Below are 26,343 nucleotides of genomic sequence, written 5' to 3'. Positions count from 1 at the left end.
CATATTTTCTATTGTTGGTCTTATCCTAACTCCTCTTTTCAGGGCCACTTGAGTCAAGTTTCTAAATCAAGGGTATTATAAGTTTTTAAAGATATCACCTTGTCATGAAGACAAATTGGTAAATAGCTGACATGCTATGCTACATTACGGAAGGTGATACTTACAGGCGGAAGCTAACATGAAGTCAGAATTCAGGACTACAGAGAAACAACTCTCCAAAGTCAAAATCTAATGCACACTCTGGCCTCAGGAGGATCTTCCCCAAACTGCAAAAAGCATTATCTGCTCATTAAAGACTAGGAGTGGCTTTGGAAACTTCTAGTCACTGATGCGTCCTGTTGGGCATAATGGCACACACTGAAACACCCTGCGAGGAATCTTTAGGATCAGCCCAGTCCACGTTTCTTTTAAACAGCGTTAAAACACTGTTTAGACTGAGCCTCTGCCCTAGGCCCCAACAGACCAGATCAAACTAAAATGGAGTCACTCGTGCCAACTCCCATAAGTCAAATTGAACCTCTAAGGAACCAGATAGACCCCCAAAAGACCAGTTTTTCCTGAAATTAGGAGAGTCTACCTGAGGTGATGTAACAAGGAACTCCTCTCTACTTTAACCCTTCCAAAAAAGCAACCAGATGTCAAACATGATGTCAGTCTGTTTTCTATTGTTCTGCTTCTTTACTCTATCTTATAAACCCCTCTGTTCTGCTACTGCCCAGTGGAACCATCATGCTACCGGGTAGCATGGAAGCTGCTCCACTCATGAACTGTGAAGAAAAGCTTGGATTTATAAATTTGTTGTGAGTTTGTATTTTGATACTTCTTCATTTCAATACTTGCTGGCTCACTGGTGCCACAAATATTGATAGCTAAATCTTCATTAAAAAGTAATTTATTAAACTACTACTTTAACATTTTCTAAACATAATTTAAAAAATCAATGGAAAACTAAGGGTGTTTTTGAACTCTGGGAAAAAAAATGGAAAGAGAGTATTAACTGCAAATGGACTGCCACTAGTAACCAGGAGAAATAAATTACTGAAATCAGAGTTAAGTTCAAAACAAAGTAACCTTTTGATCTCTCATACTTAGGGGGTGGGGAGAAGCAGGCAAGGAGAACACATGATTTATTCAGATTATGAACTGACAGTATGGAGTGTGCTGGGCTCCAGGTGGTTCTGGTAAAGAGAAGAATAAGGAAAACTCATCAAGTGCAGTACACAAATATGACCCTGAGCCTGGGGTAAAAAAATTCTGAATAATGAAACCCAAAATAGGAGTTCAGCCTAAAAATAGTCCTTCTGCTTCTACTGAGGTATTTTCCTTTGAGCATTCATTCAAAATGTGTGGGAAGACAAAACTGAGCTAAGTGAATTTCCAGACTTCATCTGAAGCCAAGTGATGCTCTGAACCATTTTCAATGACTAGCAAAACACAATTTCCCTTTCCTTTAATTTGTTCTTGTAAGTCTGAGGAGAGGGACACAAAACTGGATAAAGGTATCATTTAAATTTTATGAGAAGCTGATATTATTTCTAGGTAAAACATCTTAATGTCTAATTTATGTCATGAAAAAACATTGGATTCTTGGAATTTTGTCAGTGAAAACTGCCATAATTATTTTTTTTCCATAGAGAAAGATGAATAGAGGATGACAGAATGTTGATATTGTAATTACATTTTCCTATTATGCTACAAACTTAGAAGAGTTCATTATTTCTGCCTAGGGTATGTTGTTTTTCTATTCCACTTAAAGATTTAAGAAAAAAGTGGTATGAACAAACAACTTGTGAAGTGAAATATTTTATAATTCCAGGACTTTTTCTAAACTGATTTAAGAGGTATCTGTTAGTGACTAAGTTCCATGCTCTGAGCAGCCTCCAGCTGTAGGTAACCCTTTTCCCCAGCAGCAGGTAGAAAAGACAACTGTACTTCTTTTCTCCCAACTACTTAAAATCATACAGCTATAGTGTCAGTATAAGAAAGAAAAAATTTGGTGCAAGGATGAGAAAACAATCCTGTCTCAACTAGATCAGTATGAAGAAGAGACAGAAGACAGTGTTGACAGTGGGGTGGCCAGCCACAGAGTCCCACTGTGTCAGTCTCTGGAACAAGGGCCATCCATTCATTAGTCCTGAGCACACTATCTAACCCACATATGTGGGCAACATGTCCACTGTGTGCCAGCACTGATGTAAACACAACCCCTACAACCCATCCCTCTGCTCAGGAAGAGTCAGGCTTTGAAGAACCAGGTGTGAGAAAGCACAACAGTAATCACAGCACTTGGAAGGCTGAGACAGGAGGATCACCTCAAATTGGAGGCCAGTCTAAACTACACAAGGAGATTCTGTCTCAAAAAACAAAACAAAACTAAACTAAACAAGAAAGAAAAAGAAACGTTAAGTTTAGAAGATCCTGCAATGTGAACAGCTTCTAATTACACTCGGGAGCACCAGATCTAATCTGGGACACTGGGCAAAGCAGAACAAGCACAAGGTTATAGATAATCAGGATAAGACTTGGAAAACTCCAGGCCAACAGACAAACCCTCCCATTTTCTACCTACTTCATACAGTATAAGATAAACTCTATAGGAATGCTGAGTGTTGGAAAAAATTACACTTGCAAATCCCACTCCTAAACCTAGCCATCTCCAGTAAGTCCTTGAGGACTTTACACTAACAGTTCGCAAGCTCCCAGTGAGCCTGGGCAAGACAACAAGAGGGTGACCTACTTAGCTCTCCTGTAATGTGGCGCGAGAGATGTTTCCCTCCTCCTCCCTGAAAGTGTGATAAGGGACAGAACGAAGGAAATGAGAAGGTACAGAGCACTCTTTCTGCCAACATGTAAGCCAATTTCTGTGCACCACCAGAATTTGTAAAGGAGTCTGCAGACAGAATCAGAAGTTAAAATTACAACATAAGACAAATACTTTAAAGGTATAACCATATGTTAGTTTCAACCTGGAGAAAGCAGCATTTTAATTCAGAACATATTCTACACACCTATGCCAGACATATTAATTAAGGTAGAGAACAGGGGGAAGACACTGGCACAAACATAGCCCAAGATAGGGCAAGGTAGAAACTGATTTTGTACAGCTCCAGGACACTATCCACATGGTACCTACGTGACTGGAGTTGGGCACAGTCCTTTAAAATGACACAGAGATGCTATTGAGTACAGCGGCCCATTCCCAGATTCCATGGAAAGGGTCTTCAAGACAAACGCCTCCCAATCCAATGATGAATCTTCTTTTTTTGACCTTTCTCAACTTTTATTGCTTCTCGGCCTTTTGGCTAATATCAACTGTAGTATCTTTCTCAACTTTTATTGCTCTGCTCTTACCAAAAAAGGAACAGAGGTTTAACTCATGCTAGTGGAAAAGCAAGTTAAATTAACTCTCTAGTTTCAGAGAACTCAGAGTCCTGCTGAAATACACTGATCATACGTGTCCAGCATTCTGATTTTTCTTGTACTCTTGGAGTCATGGCCATGCTTCCCCCAACCCTACAAAAAACGTGCTGATATGGAGCACAGACCTAAGATGGGCCAGAGACTCCTCCTCCCCTCACCCCCACAAGCCCTGAGTTCCCACAGCCACCTCTGCTTACCAGCTTTCTTTACAGCCACAAGAGTGACCCCATATTCTCCTGAGTATTTTATTTGTTTTGTTTAAATTAAATTTGGTTTCTCTTGCTTGCAACCAAAATAATCCAGTATATCAGCTAAAGTAAAAAGCCCAAAACAGCTACTTTTAGTGCCTTCCCTGTGTTCTTACAGAGGAACAAACCACATCATCACAGACAGCAATACATCAAGGAAACAGGTACCACTACACCAAGCCAGAAGCCCCAGGGGACATTCTACCAAATGTACTGCAGTGAAAAATGCTCTCTGAGCTTCGCTCCAAACTCCTGGAAAATAAAAGGAAGTACCAAGTTGACCGCTCAAATATAGAAGAAAAATTATCATTTGTCAACTAAATAAGTCTTGAGCATATGTTACATTAGACTCCTTGCAGTTAGCTGTTCTCAGCTGCCCCAATGCCAAGAAGACTGAGTTTCATGACAGATACACAGGGAAAGTTCAATGCATGCAAATACAATCTGTAGGTATAAGGGGAACAGCTTACTACTACTTTTTTTTTTCTTTTTGGTACCGGGGCTCAAACTCGGGTCCTTGAGCTTGCACAGCAGGCAACGAAACCACTGAGCTAAATCCCTGGCCCCGACTTACTACTGCTTTTTAAAGCAGAGACCTTATGTTTTATAGCATTGTGCAAAATGATTCATGCACTATTTTTCCTTTGATCTTCACAAGCCCTCTCTAGAAAGTCAGGGAAGACAGATACCATAATATTCATTCTACAGAGGAGGAAACTGGATCAAATCCTGCCTAGAATCAGAACTAGCAATGGCAAAGCTGGCTCAAGGACAGGCTCAAATCGATCTCTGCTGCCAAACCCCATGCTCCATTGAATCCACAATCTTTAAATTTACAAGAGTCCTCACTAGCCAATGGAAGAAACCGGGTCAAACAAATTTGCAGAGCTGAGATACAGGGCCACAGCAAAGGCAAGGAAAAGGGAGAATGCCCAAGCTCTATTTCATCAGTGTTGCCTCACCAACCACATTCATTTCTGGCTTCAGTAAAAGAGCTATTCTCACCAATATTCACAGTGAGTGTTTAGTCTGTCCAGACTGCTACAACGAAGTACTTTAGATTGGGTCGTTTTTAAACAGAAATTATTTTCTCACAGTTCTAGAGGTTGGGCAGTCCAAGATCAAGCTGCCAGATTTGATATCTGGTGAGGGCTGCTTTCTGATGCACAGAATGAGGCCTTCTTCTTCCTGTATTGTCACATGGTGAGAGGGGAAGGGCGACCACCCAGCACCTCTTTCACAAGCGCACTACTCCCACTCATGAGGGCAAAACCTCATGACCTAACCGCCATCAAAAGGCCCCATCTTCTAATGCCATCACCTTGGTGATCAGGATTCAAATACAAATGGGGGGGGGGGGGCGGTGCACATTCAAACCATAATATTCTACCCCAGCCTCCGCAAATTCATTTCCTTCTCACATACAAAATATATTCCATCTCAAAAGCCTTGAAAATCTTACCTTTGTCCAGCAGGTTTCTGATAGGATGACCGGGAAGTGGTACCAGCCCAGGGAAATAAAAACGGGACAGCTGCCACTGAATGCTTGTTGTGTCTCTTCACAGTACCCACCGTACGCTGGAGGTTTTATCTTTATTTTTAATTTTTTTCTTTTCTCCTTTTACCTACATTTACTTGGCCCAAACTAGCTCTGCAGTACCTGTTTTTTCCCCATCCTTCCATTTTTTTTCCCTATCCTTAATAAATGTGACACTTTGCCACCATTTATGTTTGTTTCATTCAATTCTTTGTTCGGGACAGAAGGAACCTAGAAATCCTAACCCTAACCCTAACTCTCCTCTGGCAGGAGACTCTGGCACCCCGAAAGCTGGTAATGGTCACGTTCATTCATTTTTATTCTCATTCATTCTCTCTCTCTCTCCCTCTCTCTCGCTCTCCCTCTCTCTCTCTCTCAGCTTTGACATAAACATGCTTTGGATTTCAAGCTGAACGAATTACTCTTGCAAACCAAGGTCTTACTGATTGTAGGAGGCAATAGGGAGAATGCTTAATGAGGAAATCTTGTCCTAAGCCAGCTCATTGTTCAAACCCAGACAAAATTTATTTTCCTAGAGAATTTTCAACTTCTGGTACCTTGAAAATGTTAACAAAAATAAGAACAAACAAACAAAAGCCACACTGAGCCTGTCTGTAGCAGTTTCTCCATCAGCCAAGAAGACAGCAGTTACAGAGAATCAAAGACACTCCCCACAGCATGCCAATGGGTCTCCCTGAAGGCTGGGCTACTTGCTGCTGTCTAACTGCCCTGGGGTAAGGTTTTCCAGCCCCCTGGAAAAGACTATTAAAAAAAAAAAGAAAGAAAGGAGGGGAAAAGAGAAGAAAAGAAAAGTGGAAAAGAAAAAAAAAAAAGAAAAGCCCAGGTTTTTGGAAATAAGCTGATGATGGGGTGAGGATGAACGGTATTAAATTCCTCAGCATCACACACTTGGCTGTAAAACAAGCCTAAGTCTGGAGGGAAATTTAGGTAAAGTTTCACTGTAGACACCACCGCCACCAAATACCACCATGAGAAAGGACGCAAGGTACATAGTCTCAAGCACCGTGAATTACTCAAGCTGCTGGAAATGAAAGAAAGAATATGTACATGCACAAGGGTCTTTCTGATCCCTGTCACTTCTTTGTCCCCTTACTAGGAAGGGCCCTGAGCACTAACAGCTGCTGTATCTATGTCATGTGGCTTCCGTACTGTTTCACCTCCTGGCTACCAGACAACCAGAAGCATGAATAACTTTGTAGTCATGTGCGGAGTTGAGGGAAGGGAAGATTTGTGCCCAATTCCTCTGTTTATAAATTCCTAACTTGAAAATTTCAAGGTAAGTAAAGATAACAAATATCCAGATTTTAAAATATCTCCAAAGAACTAGAAGCTAACAGACATTATTAAAATCAAAATGAAGCTAAACTCCCCCAAAGGACAAAGTCTATATAGTATAAAACCCGCACATATGCGTGCCATGAGAAAACAGGCCCACAGTGATAAAATCTTAATATGATTTTCATCTGTCCCCATCTGAGCCTTGGACATAAAAGAATCAGTCCTAACGAAAAGAGTGGGTTGGGCCAGGGATTTAGCTCAGTGGTTCCGCTGCCTGCCTCACAAGCACAAGGACCCGAGTTCGATCTCTGGTACCAAAAAAAAACAAACAAACAAACAAACAAAAAAGAGTGGTAATAATAACTTATTTATATACTCCTCAACTTATAATAGGGTTGCATTCCAATAAGCTCATCTTAAGTTGAAAATGACACAAGTCAAAAATGCATTTAAAACCTCAATAAACCCATGGTAAGTCAGAAAATCATAATTTAATAATCAATCATAAATTAGGGACCATCCATGTACTGTTTCAGAAGATTGAACCTGTACTTTAAATATATGAGCAAGTCCCATTACTGGTTATACATCCCTTAAGAAGCAAAGAAGGCATGCATGTGTCCTGCCTATAGTCCCAGCCACTTAGGAAGATTCCCAGTTGGAGGCCAGCCTGGGCAACTTAGCAAGATGCTGTCTCAAATTTTTTTAAAAAAAGGGCTGGGAGTATAGCCGAGTGGTAGTGCTAACCAAGAATGCACAAGGCCCTGGGTTTAATGCCTAGTATTACAAAACAACAACAGACAAACAAATAACACTAGGACAAGGAAATGACCCAGGAAAATCAAGAACAAAATGGCACCTCCATTGCCTATTCTCATTCTGGGCTGGGAACAGGTAGCAGCAATTTTCCAGTTCCTGAACTCACTCAAAAGCAAAGCTTACTATGATTAATGTCTTGCTTATACCTTCTGGGCAGAAAAAAAATCTAAGTCAGTATTACTGTGAAATAAAAATTTCTTTTTTTTTAGCAAAGCATTTATTGGTACATTTTAGATATACATAATGGTAACATTCATCATAAGAAATTGATGGAACTGCCTGTCTCTACCCTGCCCAATACAGTAAGTAGCCACTAGCCCACATATGGCTAATGTGTATCTGAAAGATGGCTACTGTGACTGAGGAACTGGTTTTTTAATTTAATTTTAATTAAGTATAATTTAAATAACCACATACAGCTGGTGGCTGTCATGCTGAATGGTTCACTCCTCAAATCTCAGACTTCTACTAACTCTTACAAACCACACTGGTACTAATCAGAAGCCCATCAAAGCTGAAAATGTCCAAAGATAGAAAAAGAAGATTTTTGGGGGTGAAACTGTAATGCAGATACTCCATGCACTGTATCAAGTTGAAGGTAGCAGTCTGAAATATTACAGAGAGTGGTGCTTGACAAATTTTAATTCCTCACTTCTCTGAGGAGCCAGTCAGCCGCCCACAGAGAGCTGGATCTGAGGCTTCACAGCAGGCTGCCTCTCTAGCCCACTGTGGGCAGATTAGGAAGAGCCACCTCGACCTATACACTCCTACCTCCGAGAAAACCAGCCCACTTCAGGTTTTTCTCCCAAGACCAGATCAAACCCAATGCAAGATGAACAAATGTATTTCAAATACCCGTTTATGTACATGTACCAACTCTGCACAAGGAATATAAATATTATGTACTGTAAACACGTACTAATAAAAAATAAATGTATACAGAATTTTAAAAGGCTTAAAGGTTGGCCAGGTGTGGTAAGGCAAGGAGATCGTAAGTTCAAGCCCAGCCTGGGCAATTTAGTGACTTGACAAGATCTTGCCTCAAAATAAAAAAGACATAGGAATATAATAGTCCTTGGCTCAGTCCCTAGCACTACAATGTGAAGGCCCTTGGCTCAATCCCTAGTACCAAAAAAAAAAAAAAGGAAACTTAAAATCTGCAATTAACTCCTATTTTGAGGAGTTAGGGAAGGTATTATCAAGATTCAATTAGATCTGGGGTATGACTGGGCCACACACAACACCAAAAAAAAAAAAATATATATATATATATATATAGAGAGAGAGAGAGAGAGAGAGAGAGAGAGAGAGAGAGTGAATCCAATACACATTGGATTAAAATCCAATCTCTCATAGTTCCAATTGAAGTCCTTAAGTCAAATCCATTAATTACCACAGAAGTCACACAACGGGTTAACAACTGGAACCACATCAACTGTTACACAAATAGTCTGCTGATACTTCATGGTGCTATGCAATTGGCCCTTGAAATTAATGCATTAAAAATTTTTTTGCCACTTTATAAAATAATAGGCTTAATAAAAGAGGTAGACATTTTAGATAGGTATAACTAACACAAGGTTTCCAAAACGATCACATACACACCGAACCTCATTTTATTGGAAGCGAGACACTGATTTAACAGAGAGAACACAGAACACTGAAAGAACGTGCCTACTTCTGTTGGGAGGAGACAGGGACGTGGGGTCCTCTCCAGATCTGAGTTAGCATTTCGAGCAGGGAGCCTGAGAAGTCAGGGGAGGTATGGCAGGGCAGTGATGAAGAGAGAGTCAGCCAGGGTATGGGGCATACTTACCTCCCAGGTCACACCTATGTACAGCAGACCTCGCCCACAAGGGGAGCAGCAGACTCACGGTGACTGTGTGAGGATGCACATACGGGGATCTGTAGGGAATCCCCCCCGTCCCCTGCCAACAAACTCATTATTCATAATGTTTGGTTTCGGGGGAGATAGGGACGTGGCTCACTGCCAATACATGACCAAAAGTAATCAACTGGTCAGAAGACAGTAGGAGTTACATCTATGTATCAGAAACACTGGGTACAGCAGCACACACCAGCAATCCTAGCTACTCAGGAGGCCGAGACAGAAGGATTACAAGTTCCAGGTCAGCCTGGGCAACTTATCAAGACCCTGTCTCAATATAAAAAAATAAAAAAGGGCTGGAGATGTAGCTCAGTAGTAGAGGGCTTACCTAGTAAGCAGGAGGCCTTGGGTTCTATCCCTACTGCAAAAAAGAAGGCGGAGAAACAGTATTTCTTAGTGATCTCCCTCCAGGCCTACTCCAACCCCAGCCTAGCCTACTCCCTACATCTACTACACAGGGCAAAGGAGCTGGGATTTCTCCTCTTGGCTGGTATAGCCAGGCTTTTCCAGGACCTCTAGACTTGCCTGCTTATTGGGTGGATCTCGAAAGGCCTTGTCCTGAGCTCAGGGCAAATACAAGCCCCTGAGCTAAGGTAGGCTCTTACTGTGCCTGCAGAGGCTGCTCCAGCAAAGGCCTGCTCTGCAGCTGCCCGCCAACACCTTGAGCCAGCTGACCAGCATCCAGCCACCGTTTCTTTTCCAAACACTGAATGAACAGACCTTGATTCAGCTCTTAGGTTATGCTCCGGTGGAGAACAAGCAAGGGAAGGAAACACCAAGAGAGTGATTTTAGAGAAATGATTCTGGGCATAAACCAAGTCCATGTTCCCGTGGAATTGTTAATAACTCTAGGGTCTTTTGCGTTTGTTTGAACTCTTCATGTCTAGCTGAGGAAAAGACATATTTCTTTTTTTCTCTCCAGGGAGGAAAAAGCAGGAAAGTAAAATTCCTGGTAATGTCATATCCAGTCAAACAGGAAGGTTTGTAGGCGCAGGGCTGAACGGCTTCCAGAGCTGCAACTGAGCCAATCGGAAAATAATTTATTTGATTTTCATTTGTTTCATTTCCTCCAAAATTATCATTCAGCACCCTGCTCCCTCATCCACCAAGAAAAGAGGAAACAGTTTTGTAAACATAAAAAATAGAGTGGTTAAAAAACACCTAGATGTGGAGAAATTGGAACCTTCATTCATTGCTAGTGGGAATATAAAATGGTTCAGCAAACTTTAGAAAGCAGTTTGGCAGTTCCTCAAAATGTTAAACATAGAGTTTCCATATTACCTAGCTATTTCATCCTTAGGTATTTACCCAGGAGAACTGAAAACGTGTTCACAAACACATATATAAATGTTTATAGCAGCATAATTCATAAGAGCCAGAGTAGAAACAACCCAAATGTCCACAAATAAACAAAATGCAAAATATTCATTAAATGGAGTATTATTTGTCAATAAAAAAGAACGGAGTACTGATACATGCCATAACATGGATGGATCTTTGAAAACATTCTACTAAATGAAAAGGCCAGTCACAAAAGACCAGGCATTACATGGCTCCATTTCCATTAAATGTCTAGCTCTGGCCAATCCATACAGACAGAAAGCAGATTAGTGGTTGTCCAGGATAGGGCTAGGCAGATCTATTAAACTATACAGGAAGAAAGAAGTTGAAACTATAGCCTCAAGTGAACATTTTGCTTTGCCACAGTTAAAAGAAAAGCATCTTTACGAGAAAGGACCTTCCTTAGTAAGGGAGAGAGAAGCCTGTCACAGGTGTACGATAGCAGCAGCACTGCCTGGCCCCAACAACTTGAGAGATTCTTAAGGGAGAACATTAACCATGTCACGCCAATCCAAACAAGCTATATCAGTGGACAAAGAGAAGGAAGAGCCCCCCACACCAGGTACAGAGCTTTCTTGGCAAACTGTCACCTGACCCCCCCCCACTGCTTTTATCCTGGGTCACACACAGCCCAAAGCTTCCAAGGTAAACAATGCTAAGAATTACAGCGAACTTCACAGAGATATTTGGCTTTGTGCTAACATCCCAAGCGAAAAAGGTAGCCCAAAGAACATCAGGAATCATGATTGGCTGACATCGTGATGGCATATTGATTTAATAATGGCAACAACAGGTCACTTCTGCTGAGAAGTAAGCCTTGAGGCTATCCTTGGACAGATAGCAAAATCCAGGAGAGAGAAGAGAGTGTGTGCTTGGACAATGCTTAAAATCAAGACAAGGCACAATATGACACAAACACAACAGGGAAGGCACACATATTACTGGGTGGAAAAAAGAAACTTCAGACCATGGCATGAACTCTTTATTGTTTTAAAAGAAAATAAAATGTAAAGTAATGATAATAATAAAAAGCTTTTCCAGGGGTCAGGGACTTAGCTCAATGGTGCCACCGCCTGCTTTGCAAACACACGGTCCCAAGTTCGATCCCGGTACCAAAAACAAAAAAGCTTTTCCATTCCTTTACCTGCCTAAATAGTGAGAGAAGACCACACTCTAATAAAACAAACCCTTACAAATATGTGCGCCCTGTAACCCTCTGTTCAAGGGTGGAAACAGACTCGAGCCCCCTGGTATTTCAGTGCATGACAGTTTTTCTTTCCATACAAGTGTGTGCTGCACTCATAAGTGGAAGGATGTCAGTTCCCATCCTCTTTTGGCCTCAGCAACAGAAGCAGGTAGAGAGACAAACAGTGGCCTGCTAGTCAGACAGGAGTCCTCATCCTGGCTTCAGCATTAACAAGGAACCCCAAAACACTCTGGGCCCAGCCGTTTAGTTGCATGTAAGACAAGGTGGGTTTAATCAGTAATTTTGTTTTGTTTTGTTTGCCTACTTAGGGTTTTTTTTGGGGGGGGGGGTCTTGTTTGTTTGAAATCCCATACACAAGTGAAATCTTATGAAGAATTCCAAAGTATGTGAGTTTGAGGCAGACAGGCAGCGCAAGGCCGTAGCAACTGCTGGCCTCTTGGGACTCCACAGCCCACAGTATGAAAATACTCACAAGTTCCCTGAAGATAAAAATTCAGTTCTGCTTTTGGTACAGATCTTAGAATTTTAACTGAAACCAAGGAAAAAAGACAACATGGTAGGGAATAATGAATGGTTTCTAATCCTGCTCCAGAGATGTGGTGGAAATGGAAGCCAGACATATTGGAAGGGGTCCTTCATTCATAAGTATATAAATCTCTCACACACATCTGTATGCTTATTTTTCCAAATGAAGGTACCTACTGTGATTAATAAAGCTGAAATCAGTGTTGATTTTGATGGTCATGTGGGAATCTGTGGTTTAATTAAAAAAGGAATCATTATACTCTAAAAGAGTAGGAACCACTGCTAGAGTGAAAAACAATATTCCACTTGATTTAAACAACATCAGTTGATCTTAAAAACTACTTTTTAAAGATTCCACTACGTCCATTGATAAACTAATTAGATCCCTGGACTACTTACTAGCTGAAGCTCAGAATGTTGCTTTGAGAAGAAAGGAGGCCATGTTCAGCCTGGGTCAGAAGAAATGTCACATCTGATAAGCACTGTCTGCTACGACTATGCCAGCAATAGGAAGCAGGGGAAGGGAGAAGTAACTCCCAAACTTGACATGCTAGTATGTGACATTCCAGGCAGTATCAGATGATCATCTAAGATGTAGCAATTAGCACAGAACTCAATTCTAACTTCCATCCTGTCATTACACTAAAACACTAGAGAATTTTCTACAACATGAACTACAATTGGTGGTTTGAAACTTTGACTAATTACTTGACTTATTTCTTGTGACAAGTGATAACATAAGGGTTTTCTGTTCAATATTATTTTTTTTAAAAGCTCTTATTTCAAGAGTTTATGCCTCCCAACTAGATGACTGTATCAAATGAATTTGACTTTAAAAATCTATGATATACTTTGTCACTTGCTATTTCTAACCCTGAGAATTGAAAATATTCCTTCAATAGAAGTGAAGACAAGTTGTACATTTGAGAACCTCAGGAAATACAAACCAAATAGTAGCTACCAATCTCACAGAAAATTTAGGATGCTCTTAGAAACTGTCAAAGTTTGACCCACTTAAGACCTGTCCTTCTAAAGACTGAAACCTACATAAAGAAAGTCTAAAATTGTGAATCTATCAGTCATATATTCTAACTAAAATGTCTTTGGGGGAGGGGGCTTTTGAGGCACGGTCTCCCTATGTAGCCCAGGCTGGCCTCAAATTTACAATTCTCCTGCCTCAGCCTCCCAAAGGATAGGATTATAGGCATGTGCCACCAAGCCTGGCTTAAAACTTTCCTCAGAAGAATAATTTAAAAAGGAATTAATAGAGAATGACTGAATCAGAAAGGACATGTTTATCATTTTTTAAATTGATAAGTTCACAAACTACTATAAACCTTTTCATAGTAGTTACATACTAACACCTGCTTTTCCAAAGTGCTGCAGGATGTGTGTGTGTTTATGTGTTGTTTGTTACTTTTTAAATAGAGATAGGTGCAGAGCCGGGGATTTATCTTAGTGGTGCTGACTCCCTTGCAAGCTGAAGGTCCCGAGTTTGATCCCCGGTACCAAAAAGAAAAAAAAATGGAGATAGGTGCAAAACTTCAAACTTCTCTTTTCATAATATTTGAATTGTTTCATTGTTCTTCCAAACAAGTTTAGTCCAATAGAAAACTACTGCTAAGCTTACCGTTAACAAGGTATGTTTGAATATAGTCCAGAATCTTACCAGCCACAGAAAAACGTCTATTTACAATCATTATTTCATTTCAAAAGATATTTCACAAGATTTTGCCATTTCAGGTCAAGAAAACACAGAAACTTAAGACGAAACATTTCATGGCCCATTTTACATTGGTGTTGTATTCATAGGATATGACTGAAGCGTCTGAATTTTACTCACAAAGGCAGTTGATCCCTTGGAAATTCTGCCCTTCAGTCATTTTTATAAAGCCTGGTCACCTGCCATATGAATGGTGCCTAGGATTTAACAAATCAGCTAGGGAGAAACATCCATTTCCCAGGCTAGGAAGAAGATGAATCACCATTTTAGCAGAAGCGTGCAAACATGACCTGCTCATAGCAATCTAGTGCTTCCTCCGGGAATCCTGTAATAACCACTGCACCCCTGAGTCCACCCTACCTCCCAAACAAGGGCACAGGGACCCTACCTGCCAATACAGGATGTGTGTGTGTGTGTGTGTGTGTGTGTGTTTGCTGTTTGTAACTTTAAAAACAGAAATAGGCAGATAAGAAACTTCAAAATAAGAGTCCCAAATAATAAAATCTGAACAGAACCATCTTTTGAATAAACTGTCTTGCTAAGTGTGCTGAAAACATATTAATTCTCTTACTGGGATTACCACAACTATCTAAAATTAGTTTCCCTATGCTGGAAAGAGTATTTATATCTCTGATTAAATTAAAACCTAAAGCACTTAAGGTAAAAGAAAGCCCGTTTTTCCTACAATATTGACTTAGGAAACTGTACACTGTTGGTGAAGCAATCAGACTCTGATGACAACAGTTCTGGTTAAAATGAGGTGCTGGACAGGCAGTCCTGCAAGTATTTTTAGCTAAGCATTTCAGTACATATCTGTTTTACAGCACCATTTATAAACAAAATGTACCAGGGGTAACATTTCTTTTATCACACAAACCACAGTAATATAAACGTCTCCCTCTCTCCTCATAATATTTGGATTATTTCATTGTTCTACCTCCTCATTCTTCCAAACAAGTTCAGTCCAATGGAAAAACTACATATCATCTCCAGGTTTTCTGTGCCTTCTGAGAAGTCTTCTTTCTTTGTGACAGCCTCAGCAGCGGCAGAAAGCCACTGAGAAGCCACAAGAAACACAAACTGGGGATAAAATGACAGGAGCCAATCTGAGGTTTTCCTCCAGATAATGAAGAAAGAGCTTGTTAAGGTAATTAATTATGCAAAACTGCAGCCAAAGATCCTGAACCACAGGGAAATAGGTTACTTTGCATATACCTACAGATCTCATAAGTTTCCTTCCAAAGGGTCTCATGGTTGTTTACTGTATTTATGAAAAGTTCTGGTAACTTCATATTTGCAATGCTAATTAATCTCTTTTATGCTCAGTTTTAAAATACTGAGACTTATATAAATCACTGGGCAAAAAGGCCATTTGAGAATGGAAAAATATAAATGGTCTATGGAGGAAAGTTCTATTAAACACATTTTTAAAATGCAAATAAAAACACAATATGCGAGGTCTGTGCACGCCCTACCGAGGTCCCAAGTCCCGCAGAAGACGCCGAATCACCCCGCTGCAGACAGGCAGCCACCTGGTTCCACACTACAAAGACGCAAAGGACACCAGACCACCAGACCAAGGTACAGAGTCCTGCTGCTCATGGCCCAGAGGTAGGGGCTTCTGAGCTGCCATCCCACTGCTCCTGGTCCAGAGGAAGGGGCTTCCTGGTCACCATCCCTCCCAATGCTCCCAGCCCACAGGAAAGGGCTTTGGGCCTCATTTCTGTCCAGCTGCTCCTGGCCCAGAGGAAGGGGCTTCCTAGCCACCATCCCTCCCACTGCTCCCGGCCCAGAGGTAGGGGCTTCTGAGCCACCATCCCACTGTTCCTGGTCCAGAGGAAGGGGCTTCCCAGGCACCATCCCTCCTGCTGCTCCCAGCCCACAGGAAAGGGCTTTTGGGTCACCATCCCTACAGCTGCTCCCGGCCCCTGTCCCACCTCTCCCAGCTCAGAGGAGGTAATCCGTGCAGGCACTAACAGCCACCCCCCGGCCCAGTCGATATGAGAAAACACGTAAATAAGTCTCAAAACCAGACTTCCAGATCACCTACAGCAACCCCAAAGAGAAATGAGATGGAACACTCTGATACTCAACCACCTGGACCCACTGAACTGGCAAAAAAAGGGGATCTGGAAAAAATGAAATCAGAAATAATTTCTCAGATAACAGGAGAAATTGTGCCCCTAGTGCAAGACATGATTAATAAATCTAGAAAGGAGCTCAGGAACATGATGGAATCCCAACATAAGAAATAAATGGAATCCATAAAACAGATGCAAATAGATTACCAGGACATGAAAAACTCCACTGAAAGTCTACACAGCAGAATGAGCCAATGTGAGGACAGAATTTCAGATATAGAAGATAAGACTGCAATTAGTGACCAGGAAAAGAAAAGTTGCTTCAAAATTATAAGGGAACATGAGAAATCAATCCAGCAGCTGCTAGATGATGCAAAGAAGAATAACATAAGATGGATTGGGCTCAATGAAGAAACAGGAGAGAGTGCAAATGACATAAAAAATCTCTTCACAGAAATAATGGCAGAAAACTTACCAAGCAGGGGAAAAGAACTTGACATAAGATAAGTGAGGCATATAGGACTCCAAATAGCGTTGATCAAAAAAGAATCTACACATAGGCATATAATTGTTAAGATTCCAGAAACACAACAGAACAAAGTTCTCCAAGCAGTCAGAGAAAAGAAACAAATCACATACAAAGGAAAGCCCATCAGAATCACAGCAGACTTCTCAACACAAACCATCAAGGCGAGAAGAGCTTGGAGTGACATATTCCAAGCCCTAAAAGAAAACAGCCTCCAACCCAGATTGATGTACCCTGCAAAACTATCTTTCAAAATGGATGGAGAAATAAGATACTTTCATGACAAAGAGCACCTTAGGAACTTCATGAATACCAAACCAGCACTCCAAAGAATTTTACACAATAGCCTAGGAACAGACATTGAGGATCACAACCCCAGGAAGCAAAGCAGAATGAACCCATCTGGCATGACAAGAAATTAAAAGTAAAGGGGGAGAACCCAGCAAAAAGAAAAAGTCATGGCAATGACAAGTCAATAAGTTTCAGTTGTAACCATCAATGTTAATGGTCTCAATTCACCAATCAAAAGAAATAGACTAGCAGAATGGGTCAAGAAGCAAAATCCAACAATATGCTGCATACAAGAAACACACTTAATTCAAAAAGAAACTCATAGACTGAAAGGTAAAGGGTGGAAAACAATACTGCATGCGACAGGAAACCGAAAAAAAGCAGGAGTAGCTATCCTCTTGGCAGATCAAGTAGATTTCAAGCCAACACTGATTAAGAGAGATGAAGAAGGACACTACATCCTTGTAAAGGGAACAATCCAAGAGGAAGAGATGACAATCATAAATATCTATGCACCAAACACTTGTGCACCCAACTATATAAAACAAATACTAACGGACATGAAAAGTCATATATGGACTACTACAATTGTAGTGAGGGACCTCAACACCCCACTGTCACAAATAGATAGATCAACTAGACTAAAAATAAGTAATGAAATACTAGAATTCAATTGAACTCTTGAACAAATGAACTTAACAGATGTTTACAGAGTCTTCCACCCCACAAAATCAGAATACACATTCTTCTCAGCTACACATGGGTCATTCTCCAAAATAGACCACATACTCACACATAGAACATGTTTAAGTGAGTGCAAAGGAATTGAAGTTATCCCCTGTATATTATCAGACCATAGTGCAGTGAAATTGGAGATCCATAGCAAAAGAAACTGCAAAAATTTCATAAACATGTGGAAATTGAACAACACACTTCTGAATAACCAGTTTGTCACATAGGAAATTGAAGAAATCAAACAGTTCCTTCAATTAAATGACAATGACAATACAACATATCGGAATCTATGGGACACAATGAAAGCAGTCTTACAAGGGAAATTCATAGCAGTGAATACGCATACTAGGAAAACAGAATGAGCCCAATTAAACAACCTAATGCTGAATCTCAAGCTTCTAGAAAAAGAAGAGCAGGACCACCCCAAAGCTCATACAAGGGAGGAAATTATAAAGATCAGAGGAGAAATCAATGCAATGGAGACTAAGAGAACGATACAAAATATCAATGAAGCCAAGAGTTGGTTCTTCAAAAGAATCAACAAAATTGACAAAGCTTTAGCCAACCTTGTCAGAAAAAGGAAGGAAAAGGCCCAAATCCATGCAATTAGGAATGAAAAGGGTGAAATGACAACAGACCCAGCAGAAATCCAGAGGATCATCAATACCTACTTCCAGAACCTATACGCCAATAAGATGGACAACACAGAAGAAATGGACAGATTCCTAGATACATATGAATTACCAAAGTTGAACGAAGAAGTCCTAAAAATTCTGAACAACCCAATATCAACCAATGAAATTGAAAATGTAATTAAAAACTTACCAACTAAGAAAAGCCTGGGCCCTGATGGCCTCACGGCTGAATTCTATAAGACATTTAGAGAGGAACTATTGTCCCTACTGTTTAAACTCTTCAATGAAATTGAAAGGGAAGCAATACTCCCAAATTCATTCCTGGAAGCAAGCATCACCTTGATCCCCAAAGCAGAGAAAGACCCAACTGAAAAAGAGAACTATAGGCCAATCTCACTAATGAACATAGATGCAAAAATTCTTAATAAGATACTGGCAAACAGAATGCAGAAGATCATCAAGAAGATCATACACCCTGATCAAGTGAGATTCATCCCAGGGATGCAGGGATGGTTCAATATACGAAAATCAATCAATGTAATACACTATATCAATAGAGCCAAGGACAAAAACCATATGATTATCTCCATAGATGCAGAAAAAGCATTTGACAAAATCCAACATGCATTTATGATAAAAACCCTCCAAAAAATTGGAATAGATGGTCTCTACCTCAAACTGATAGAAGCCATCTATGAAAAACCAACAGCCAATATCATACTAAATGGTCAAAAACTGAAATCCTTCACACTAAAATCAGGAACAAGACAAGGATGTCCACTATCACCACTCTTGTTCAATATAGTTCTGGAAACATTAGCCACGGCAATTAGACAAGAGAAAGAAATACAAGGAATAAAGATAGATAATGAAGAAGTCAAATTGTCATTATTTGCAGATGACATGATACTGTATACAGAAGACCCCAAGAACTCCACCAAAAGTCTTCTAGACTTAATAACCAAATTCAGTCAAGTAGCTGGTTACAAGGTCAACACACAAAAATCAATAGCTTCCCTCTACACCAATGACAGACTCACTGAGAGAGAAATAGGGCAAATAATTCCTTTCACAATACCATCCAAAAACTGAAATACCTGGGAATACCTAACGAAAGAAATCAAAGACCTCTTCTCTGAAAACTATGGCACTCTGAAAAGAGAGATGGAAGATGATATCAGAAAATGGACAGACATCCCCTGCTCCTGGTTAGGAGGGATTAATATAGTGAAAATGGCCATACTTCCAAAACTGCTATATAGATTTAATGCAATTCCAATTGAGATCCCAGCAGCATACTTCATAGACCTCGAGAAAACAATCCAAAAATTCATTTGGAGGAAGAAGAGACCCAAAATAGCAAAAGCAATTCTAGGTAACAGAGACATGGCAAGGGGTATCACAATCCCCAACCTGCAACTCTACTACAAAGCTACTGTGATTAAAAACAGCATGGTACTGGCAAAGAAACAGACCTGAGGACCAGTGGAACAGATTAGAAGATGCAGAAACAATGCCAGACACACTCACCCATCTCATCTTCAATAAAGGAGCCAAACACCCTCACTGGAGGAAAGATAGCCTCTTTAATAAATGGTGCTGGAAAAATTGGGCTTCAACTTGCCAAAGATTAAAACTAGACCTGTATCTTTCACCATGCACTAAACTAAAATCAAAATGGATTAAAGATCTAAATATTAAAATAGAAACTCTGAGCCAGTTCGAACAGAGGTTAGGTAGAACCCTTGAAGACATCGGTGTAAAAGATTTTATGAACAAAACTTCAGTTGGCCGTGAACTACCACAAACAATCAACAAGTGGGATCTCTTCTTATTAAAAAGCTTCTGCACAGCAAGAGAAACCACCAGCAGTGTGAAGAGACAACCCACAATGTGGGAAAATATCTTCACCTGCTCTTCCTCAGACAAAGGTCTGCTATCTCGAATCTATAAAGAACTTAAAAAGATCAGACCTCCTAAATTTAAAGACCTAATCCAAAAATGGGCATCTGAAATGAACAGACATTTCTCAGACAAAGAAGTAGAAATAGCAAATAAATACATGAAAAAATGTTCAACATCACTGGTCATTCGAGAGACGCAAATGAAAACAATGCTGAGATTCCACTTCACTCCAGAAAGAATGGCTGCTATTGTGAAATCAACCAATAACAAATGCTGGCAGGGCTGTGGGGAAAGAGGAACCCTGCTCCACTGCTGGTGGGAGTGTAGACTGGGGCAACCACTGTGGAAATCAGTATGGGGATACCTCAAAGAACTAGGACTGGAAGTCCCATTTGACCCCGCTATTCCACTGCTGGGGATCTTCCCCAAAGAATTAAAAGAATCATACCACAGTGATATATGTGTACCCATGTTCATAGCAGCACAGTTTGTAATAGCTAAAACTTGGAAACAGCCCAAATGCCCATCAACTGGAGACTGGATCAAGAAAATGTGGTTTTTAAATAAAATGGAGTACTACTCAGCCATAAAAAATGAGAAATTAGAGACATTTATAGCTAAGTGGATGCACATTGAGGTGATACTCTTAAGTGAAATAAATAGGACACACATGAATAAATTCTGAATAGTTTCTCTGGTGTGAGAAACTGAAAGTGTAAATAAGGACTAAATGTATAATAGGTAATGTGAAATAGGAAGAAAAGGGGCAAAGGGGAAGGAAGTGGGAAGGCTAGGGGAAAGGATAGAAGGGAATGGGATTAATATGAGAAAATGGAAAAATAGGAACAAAATCTTTGTAAACAAGGAGGAATGGAGGGGTTGAAGGGATGGCTGGGCAAGGCTGAAAAATAAGAACCAAGAGAGACTATGTAAAGGTGCAAATTTCCAATGATGAATGTCATTATATTGTATACCTAAAATGTACCAATGATTACAATGAATAATCGATAATGCAAAATAGGAAGAAAAGGTCCAAAGGGGTAGGGGTAGGGGTATTGGGAGGGGCAGGGGAAAGGAAAGAAGGGAAAGGAAAAATGATGAGAAATGGAAAAAATGGAAATAAAGTCTTTGTAAATAGGGAAGGGTGGAGGGCATGAAGGGAGGGCTAGGAATGGGGAAAAAATAAGAACCAAGATGCATTACGTAAAGGTACAATTCCCAGTGAGAAATGTAATTGTGTTGTATACCTACAATGTACCAATAAAAGAATTTAATAAAAAAAAAAACAAAAAAACCCCACACAATATGCTAGTGTTTGCCAGTTGTTCAATCACAGGGAAGTGTAAGACAGTAACATGCATACAGGCACTGGTAATGTGAAAGATGCTCTCCCAGTTCACAATACAAACTGGCCAAACTTCCCTGGAGGACAATTTAGTAGCACTTATCAAACATAGAAAAAAATCCAAAATTATCAACTTTTTGTCCCTTTTATTTCATTCCTAAAAATTTATCCTGAAAAAATAATCTAAAACTTGAAAAGTGTTTATAATAATCTTCATGGAAAAACACTGGTTAAACGATTATCCTGTACCAGGCATAAAAAGGAGACAGTCACCTAAGAAGTTTGCTAAGAGTTTTAGCAACATGAAGCATGCTATAACAACATTTAATTGGGGGAAGGATACAAAAGAGTGCAGATAATATGTAATCAAAAATAGTTTTACACTACATAGAATTTTTTTTTATTTTTGTGTATCTTAACTCTATCTTTTCATTTTCTCCCACTGTAAATCTACTAATTTTATAACTAAAATGAAAAATAAGATTCTCATTTAGTTTCAGAATGGCCTTAAAAATTCCCCCATCATGGGCAGGACAACATTTCCCAGAGAAGGGACTACTGTCAAGAAAATACCCAAGATTCAGAAGTGGCCAAAGAGGGCCAGGGATTTGGCTCAGTAGTACTGTGCCTGGCTGGCAACCACAAGGTCCTGAGTTCGTTCCCCAGTACCAAAAAAAAAAAGAAGTGGCCAAAGAGATGACTGAGTATCTTCTCCAGGGAGTGCTCTCTACGGTTTAGCAGACCATGCAGATTCGATCTTTGACATTTTGTTTTCAGTTAAGCTGATGGTCTTAAGGAGTGCGTTCTGCATGTCTTAGAGAGTCACAGACTTTTTCAGCATGTTTGTGAGTTCAAAACTAATTTCATAATAACATTAAGATGTTATTTCATTCTCTCAGATGCTGCAGTACTCATGATGAAATCATCACTTGGATGACAAAACAGCTTTCATTATTTATAGTATCTAAATGAATAAGTGAATAGTTTTAAGGTTTGTCAATTCTGATTTCTGATATGATAACATATATTACACAAACAAATCTCTTTGAGGTCTTCAATTTTTGTAGAGTCAAAAATTCTTGAAACTGACAAGTTTGAGAACCTGCCGGACCAATCTATTTCATAGCTCTATAGGGATAGGGATAACTGGTAAAAAGTACAGTTAACAAAGCCAGTGAATTTTGTCTGCTAATGATCCAGCTGCTTTGCACACCTAACATATACACAGCATTTAATGGCCCTTTAGGATATTAACCAGTTTTGTATATACCAGCATTTCTGATTTATTTCAGCACTTCTGACTGTGGATAGATGACAGAAAGATAGATAAATAAACAGGCAGACATATATACATATCTGTTCTTCAAAATCTCCTGTGAATTGGTCCTAACATTTTCCTGGTTCCCTCATTAATCAGTGAGTTAATAAAAGTTGTTGGCATGTACTTATTTCACAATTCTGAGAATTTTATTTTTCAACTCTGAAAATTATTCTTTAGCATCTAACTACAAATAGATCAGATTCTGCCTATAAGCCATAACACTAATAAAAATGAAGCTAAGGGTCTAATTAATCAAATTATATTTTAAAACAAAGGTGAGCTATGACAAATGAGTATTACCAAGTCAACCAAACAAACCCAGTCAAGATTTTACTTTCACTGTTAAGTCTACTATTTCACCTTAAATACAACTGAAAATAACAGAAACTGAACTGCCAAAAAATTTAGGATATGAGACTTGATTTCCTACGTAGCCACTCCTTCACTTATGATAAAGTTATGTCCCAATAAACCCTTGGTAAGCTGAGAATAATGTAAGCTAAAATTTATTCACTAAAATTAACCTACCCAACACCATAGATCAGCAACACAGCACAACATAAGTGTAGCTTGTTCCCCCCCTCAGGATCATGCGACTCACTGCTGCTACCCAGCAATACCACAATATTACACCACAGATTGCTAGCTTGGGAAAAGACCAAAATTCTAAATTCAAAGTTCAGTTTCTACTGAATGTAAATTGCTTTTGCACTTCCATAAAGCCAGAAGATTCTAAGTGGAATCATCATCAGGTCAGGGATCCATATTTCCTGCCAGCCTTCCCCTCCAAGTAGTTTGATCCTAATGAGCTCCTGCAAGGAACACCTTGTATTCTACAAACTCAAATCTTCTCTCCCATTTACTTATAAATATTTATTGGAGTAAGAGTGAAATAAGTGTGTCTTAGTTTCTTTTCTCCTTGCTGAGACAAAATACCTGACACCCAAAGTTAAAGGAGGAAAGGCTTATTTTAATTCAGTCTGTAGAGGTTTCAGTCCACAGGTGGCAGGCTCCAAGGCAGAGTGGCATCACAGAGGACAAAGTCCATGGCAGGCAGAAGGCAGCAAGCAGCAAGCGACAAGCGACAGGTGACAAAACTCTTTCTGTCCCTCATATTTTATCCAGGCTATATACCCTTAGGGTGGGTAGCACTCACACCCAGGGTGGGGCACCCTTAATCCTAGCATCATACTGTGAATCAATCCTAGCATCACATCCTTAATCCCAGCATTACATATCCTAGATCCAGCTACCTCTGAAAAGCCCCACCTATGACCACATGAGGTTTAGGGGGACATCTAGACACAAGTCATAACAAAGTATAAGTATCCAATTTTATAGTTAAAATACCTGAACCACGGAAAGACAACGTGAATCGCCCAATCTTACACTGAAGAGAAGTTGGAGAGAATCTCTTTAGGTTCTCCATTTCCACACAATATAGACACTTTCTGGTTAAAAGCAAGTCTCAGGACTTCTGTGTTAGGACATCTGTCTGTCTGTCTGTCTCTCTCTCTCTCTTCCTCCTCATCTCCCACAAACCAGCCCTTGCAACTATGTGCATAGATGCACATTCTCATACTGAAACACTGCCAAATTAGATTAGTCTGAGGTATTTTTCTTTTGAATTATTAAGCTAGGCGTGGTGGCACACACTTGTATGGGAAACTCAAAAGGCCAGCTTGGGCTGCATATCAAAACCCTGTCTCAAAAAACAAACAAATGTGGATAGATGACATTTTTATATGGTGATAAAACATTTTCTAAAGTCTATAATGTTTTCATTAAAGGCCCTGCTGTTAAGTATTCCTAATTATATATAAAACATTATCTATGTATTAAACGTAAGTTCAACTATTCACAAAGTAACTTTTCCAAAGTGAGACCAGATCCAGCTATTGTTTACACACTGTCCAACCCACTGGTTTACACGTTTTCTATGGCACTTCGGCACTGTAAGGGCAGGATAAACAGCCAGGACAGCATGGTGAGCAGGGGTGCAATACTTACTAGCTGGTCCTCTCCAGAAAAGTATGCTGTCTTCCTTTCTAACTTACCGTGTCCTCACTTATCTCAACCAATGGGTATCTTTTCTTCCAAAATGAAATTTAAATCAGATAACTTATTTTATTTTCTTTCAGTGACAACTATATAAAATTATTCTTTTAAAACAATACAAATGTTTTTTAAAAGTAGCATATTCCTAGGATACAGATTTAAAATATCTATCATGTTCTTGGAGGACAAAGCTCATGTTTTTGCAGAACCTACAGATATAAAATATTGTAACTAACAAAATCCCACTGTAAAAAAGCAATTATTTCATAATTTCAATTTTTTTTTTTGGTACCGGGGATCGAACTCAGGACCTTGAGCTTTCGAGGCAGGCTCTGGAACCACTTAGCTAAATATATATATGATATCTATAGCTTGTTGTAAGATAATCCAAGAATTGAGGGTAGAGACAAAAGAGTAACCATGAATCAACAAGTGGTATAAGCTGTGGGGACATGAAGGATTCTTAGTCTCGCTGTATTAGTCTCCCTACTGTGTATAGGAACTGCTAAACAATAAAACATTTTTTTTCAACCATTTTCACACTACTTAAAAGAAAAGTAACAAAAGGAAGCTATAAGGCTGAAGGTGAGGCAGAAGGGGAAGGCAGAAGGAGGCCAGAAGTACATCTGTGAGGTTCCATCCCTTTGGATGATATTTTAATTTTGTGTTTTCATTTTAATAACCACCAAGAGAACACAGGCATCACTTGTGCTACTAGGGTTGAGAGGCAAAACTTTAAATGAAGCCCATTGCCCTTGCCCTCATGATGGAAGTTGGTGGAAGCTGTGACCATGATTAGCTATCACTCCAATGATTATGTTATTTATATTCAAAGCAAGATCCTCCTAGGTGGGCCTGACCTAATCAGGTAAGCCTTTCATCTCAGCTTTTTCTCTGGCTGTTGCAGAAAAGACAGATGTGTTCATGCAGGTGAGGAAGAAAGCAAACACCCTCACTGAGAACTGCTAAAGTAGGTGCACATGGCATGAAATGCAGGTGGTCTCTAGGAGCTAAAAGTAGTCTTTAGTTCTAGAGTCATGAGGAAATACATTCTGACAACAACTAGCAAGCTTAAAAGAAGCCTCTAAACCCCCATTAAGAAGCACAGCCTTGAGGGCCGGGGATTTAGCTCAGTGGTGCTGTGCCTGCCTCACAAGCACAAGGTCCTGAGTTCGATCCCTGGTACTGGGGAGGAAAAAAAAAAAAAAAAGCAGCACAGCCTTGGGTCCTGACACCTGGATTCCAGCTTGCTGAAACAAGAGCAAAGAATGTGGCCTGCCCAGAATCCCGCCTGCTGGTGTTTTGAGTTTGTGCTAAGTCATGTGCAGCCATAGAGCCAATACAACTGGGTGACATCTGGTGAATGAACATCTCTGCAGTATCTCAAGGCCTACCTGTGCTCACGGTTTGTGATTCCACCAGCACAAAGGAAGCATTGA

General features: G+C 40.0%; 1 protein-coding gene across 5 annotated transcripts in view; it reads right to left on the bottom strand.

The window, feature by feature from the left end:
- The window catches only part of Daam1 (dishevelled associated activator of morphogenesis 1), a 171,008-nt gene that overhangs the window by 131,242 nt on the left and 13,423 nt on the right, over positions 1–26,343 (bottom strand). The gene's annotated exons all lie outside the window — the stretch shown is intronic.

The sequence above is a fragment of the Heterocephalus glaber genome, unplaced genomic scaffold, assembly GCF_053883595.1.
Source record: "Heterocephalus glaber isolate CG9 unplaced genomic scaffold, H.glaber_assembly_v1.0 deba00001608, whole genome shotgun sequence".
Lineage (NCBI taxonomy): Eukaryota > Metazoa > Chordata > Mammalia > Rodentia > Bathyergidae > Heterocephalus > Heterocephalus glaber.
The sequence above is the reverse complement of the archived record's forward strand: the minus strand, read 5'-3'. Positions and strand labels throughout refer to the sequence as shown.